Source organism: Procambarus clarkii, unplaced genomic scaffold (genome assembly GCF_040958095.1).
Source record: "Procambarus clarkii isolate CNS0578487 unplaced genomic scaffold, FALCON_Pclarkii_2.0 HiC_scaffold_125, whole genome shotgun sequence".
Taxonomy (NCBI): Eukaryota; Metazoa; Arthropoda; class Malacostraca; order Decapoda; family Cambaridae; genus Procambarus; species Procambarus clarkii.
In genome coordinates, this window is record NW_027189158.1 from 1,551,773 (window position 1) to 1,557,607 (window position 5,835).

The window sequence follows — 5,835 nt, forward strand, 5'->3', positions numbered from 1 at the left end:
TTGCTTCACAATCACTCTTTCTTCGTAGTGTTCCTTGCTTCACATTTTCTCCTGCTTCAGTGTTCCTTGCTTCATATTCTCTGCCACTTGACAGAGGTTAGTTGCTTCACATTCTCTCTCTTACCTGACAGTGTTCCTTGTTTCACAAACTCTCCTTTTTCACAAAGTTCCTTGCTTTACAATCTCTTCGGCTTCAACATGTTTCTTACTTAAAAATGTATTCAGCTTCACAGTGTTCCCTGCTTTATATTTTCTGCTACTTCACAGAGTTAGTTGCTTTACATTCTCTCTTACTTGACAGTGTCCCTTGCTTCACAATCTATCCCTCTTCACAGTGAACCTTGCTTCACAGTCTATCCTCATTCACAGTGCTCCATGCTTCACAATCTCTCCTACTTCCCAGTGTTCCTTGCTTCACAATCAAATCTTCTTCAAAGTGTTCCTTGCTTCATAATCTATCCTAGTTCACAGTGTTCCTTGCTTCACAATCTATCCTACTTCACAGTGTTCTTTGCTTCACAATCTATCCTACTTCACAGTGTTCCTCGCTTCACAATCTATCCAACATCACAGTGTTCCGTGCTTCACATTTTCTCCTACTTCACAGTGTTCCTCGTTCCACAATCTTTCTTATTTGACAGTGTTCATTGCTTCACAATCTCTCCTTTTTCTCAGTGTTCCTTGCTTCACATTCTCTGCTACTTCTCAGTGCTCCTTGCTTCACATTCTCTGCTACTTCACAGAGTTAATTGCTTCACATTCTTTCACACTTGACAGAGTTCCTCGCTTCACAATCTCTTCTTCTTCACAGTGTTCCTCTCTGACATACACTGCCCATGAGATACACTGCGACTGATATACACTGCCTCTGATATACATTATCGCTGTTTTACACTGCGTCTTACATGCACTGTCGCTGACATACACTGTCTCTGATATGCACTGTCTCTGACATTCATTGCCCCTGACATACACTGAGTCTGACATACAGTGACTGTCATAAACTGACTGTCATACACTTTCCCTCTGACATACACAGACAGACAGACACTGCCTAGGGAATGCACTAAGACATACACTGTCTCTGACATAAATTGTCACTGACATACACTGGCACACATACATTGTCTCTTACTCTGACACTGTTCTTGACTTAATATAATTTTCAAACATACACACGGAATACAAATAAAGGTGGAACAGTTGTAGGAATGAATAGCAAACCAACTGAACACGAAAGCAATTATGGAAAGGACTTTTTAAGAAGGATTTTTCATCAGGATATCATGAAGTTGTAAAGGCAGACAGAGTTAAAGGTGCGGGAGGTGGTGTAGCCCTGTTACTACAGCTACACAGGTCATTACTACAGCTACAGAGAAGATTACTACAGCTACACACATGGTGAACTGATCGGGAGGTGGTGTAGCACTGTTGCTACAGCTACACAGAAGATTACTACAGCTACACAGAAGATTACTACAGCTACACAGAAGATTACTACAGCTACACAGGAGATTACTACAGCTACACAGGAGATTACTACAGCTACACAGAAGATTACTACAGCTACACAGGAGATTACTACAGCTACACAGGAGATTACTACAGCTACACAGGAGATTACTACAGCTACACAGAAGATTACTACAGCTACACAGGAGATTACTACAGCTACACAGGAGATTACTACAGCTACACAGAAGATTACTACAGCTACACAGGAGATTACTACAGCTACACAGAAGATTACTACAGCTACACAGGAGATTGCTACAGCTACACAGGAGATTACTACAGCTACACAGAAGATTACTACAGCTACACAGGAGATTACTACAGCTACACAGAAGATTACTACAGCTACACAGGAGATTACTACAGCTACACAGAAGATTACTACAGCTACACAGAAGATTACTACAGCTACACAGAAGATTACTACAGCTACACAGGAGATTACTACAGCTACACAGGAGATTACTACAGCTACACAGAAGATTACTACAGCTACACAGGAGATTACTACAGCTACACAGAAGATTACTACAGCTACACAGGAGATTACTACAGCTACACAGAAGATTACTACAGCTACACAGAAGATTACTACAGCTACACAGAAGATTACTACAGCTACACAGAAGATTACTACAGCTACACAGGAGATTACTACAGCTACACAGAAGATTACTACAGCTACACAGAAGATTACTACAGCTACACAGAAGATTACTACAGCTACACAGGAGATTACTACAGCTACACAGAAGATTACTACAGCTACACAGGAGATTGCTACAGCTACACAGGAGATTACTACAGCTACACAGAAGATTACTACAGCTACACAGAAGATTACTACAGCTACACAGGAGATTACTACAGCTACACAGAAGATTACTACAGCTACACAGAAGATTACTACAGCTACACAGGAGATTACTACAGCTACACAGAAGATTACTACAGCTACACAGGAGATTACTACAGCTACACAGAAGATTACTACAGCTACACAGGAGATTACTACAACTACACAGAAGATTACTACAGCTACACAGGAGATTACTACAGCTACACAGGAGATTACTACAGCTACACGGAAGATTACTACAGCTACACACATGGTGAACTGATCGGGAGGTGGTGTAGCACTGTTGCTACAGCTACACAGAAGATTACTACAGCTACACAGAAGATTACTACAGCTACACAGGAGATTACTACAGCTACACAGGAGATTACTACAGCTACACAGGAGATTACTACAGCTACACAGAAGATTACTACAGCTACACAGGAGATTACTACAGCTACACAGGAGATTACTACAGCTACACAGAAGATTACTACAGCTACACAGGAGATTACTACAGCTACACAGAAGATTACTACAGCTACACAGGAGATTGCTACAGCTACACAGGAGATTACTACAGCTACACAGAAGATTACTACAGCTACACAGGAGATTACTACAGCTACACAGAAGATTACTACAGCTACACAGGAGATTACTACAGCTACACAGAAGATTACTACAGCTACACAGAAGATTACTACAGCTACACAGAAGATTACTACAGCTACACAGCAGATTACTACAGCTACACAGGAGATTACTACAGCTACACAGAAGATTACTACAGCTACACAGGAGATTACTACAGCTACACAGAAGATTACTACAGCTACACAGGAGATTACTACAGCTACACAGAAGATTACTACAGCTCCACAGAAGATTACTACAGCTACACAGAAGATTACTACAGCTACACAGAAGATTACTACAGCTACACAGGAGATTACTACAGCTACACAGAAGATTACTACAGCTACACAGAAGATTACTACAGCTACACAGAAGATTACGACAGCTACACAGGAGATTACTACAGCTACACAGAAGATTACTACAGCTACACAGGAGATTGCTACAGCTACACAGGAGATTACTACAGCTACACAGAAGATTACTACAGCTACACAGAAGATTACTACAGCTACACAGGAGATTACTACAGCTACACAGAAGATTACTACAGCTACACAGAAGATTACTACAGCTACACAGGAGATTACTACAGCTACACAGAAGATTACTACAGCTACACAGGAGATTACTACAGCTACACAGAAGATTACTACAGCTACACAGGAGATTACTACAACTACACAGAAGATTACTACAGCTACACAGGAGATTACTACAGCTACACAGGAGATTACTACAGCTACACGGAAGATTACTACAGCTACACACATGGTGAACTGATCGGGAGGTGGTGTAGCACTGTTGCTACAGCTACACAGAAGATTACTACAGCTACACAGAAGATTACTACAGCTACACAGGAGATTACTACAGCTACACAGAAGATTACTACAGCTACACAGAAGATTACTACAGCTACACAGAAGATTACTACAGCTACACAGGAGATTACTACAGCTACACAGGAGATTACTACAGCTACACAGAAGATTACTACAGCTACACAGAAGATTACTACAGCTACACAGAAGATTACTACAGCTACACAGGAGATTACTACAGCTACACAGGAGATTACTACAACTACACAGAAGATTACTACAGCTACACAGGAGATTACTACAGCTACACAGGAGATTACTACAGCTACACAGGAGATTACTACAGCTACACAGAAGATTACTACAGCTACACAGAAGATTACTACAGCTACACAGAAGATTACTACAGCTACACAGGAGATTACTACAGCTACACAGGAGATTACTACAACTACACAGAAGATTACTACAGCTACACAGGTCATTACTACAGCTACACAGAAGATTACTACAGCTACACAGAAGATTACTACAGCTACACAGAAGATTACTACAGCTACACAGGAGATTACTACAGCTACACAGAAGATTACTACAGCTACACAGGAGATTACTACAACTACACAGAAGATTACTACAGCTACACAGGTCATTACTACAGCTACACAGAAGATTACTACAGCTACACAGAAGATTACTACAGCTACACAGAAGATTACTACAGCTACACAGAAGATTACTACAGCTACACAGAAGATTACTACAGCTACACAGAAGATTACTACAGCTACACAGGAGATTACTACAGCTACACAGGGTAAACTGAGCTGGAGGTGGTGCAACAATATTTCTGTTGCAGGGTTAATGTTAATGTATATTTTAATTCTGTGCATAATTCGGTCCAGGATGGGTTAAGTTAGGTGGAGTGGCTTGATTCCGTTGGCAGTTATTTGTATTTAAATTATGCAGGTGAAGGATTTAGAGAGGTGCGACACGAAAACAAGAAGAGCGAAACACTGTTCATGTACTGTTCAGTACTACTTCCCTGAGTACTCACAATCGACTTGAGAATGGTCCAGGACGGACAGAAACGTCGTCGTCCTTCACTTTCGTGTGTGTGGTTTGGTCAACTGTTCATGAAAGTATAAACATATTTTTTTTATTTTTTAATAGATAATGCTGTGCGGGCCGTAAGCCTCCAGCTGGTCCACTAAGTGTTACACGTTAGCCGCTTTATATATCAGACTCCTATATGTGTATATATATATATATATATATATATATATATGTCGTACCTAGTAGCCAGAACTCACTTCTCAGCCTACTATTCAAGGCCCGATTTGCCTAATAAGCCAAGTTTTCCTGAATTAATATATTTACTATAATTTTTTTCTTATGAAATGATAAAGCAACCCTTTTCTCTATGTATGAGGTCAATTTTTTTTATTGGAGTTAAAATTAACGTAGATATATGACCGAACCTAACCAACCCTACCTAACCTAACCTAACCTATATTTATAGGTAAGGTTAGGTTAGGTAGCCAAAAAAAGCTAGGTTAGGTTAGGTTAGGTAGGTTAGGTAGACGAAAAAACATTAATTCATGAAAACTTGGCTTATTAGGCAAATCGGGCCTTGAATAGTAGGCTGAGAAGTGCGTTCTGGCTATTAGGTACGACATATATATATATATATATATATATATATATATATATATATATATATATATATATATATATATATATATATATATATATATATATATATATATATATGTCGTACCTAGTAGCCAGAACTGACTTCTCAGCCTACTATTCAAGGCCCGATTTGCCTAATAAGCAAAGTTTTCCTGAATTAATATATTTACTATAATTTTTTTCTTATGAAATGATAAAGCAACCCTTTTCTCTATGTATGAGGTCAATTTTTTTTATTGGAATTAAAATTAACGTAGATATATGACCGAACCTAACCAACCCTACCTAACCTAACCTAACCTATATTTATAGGTAAGGTTA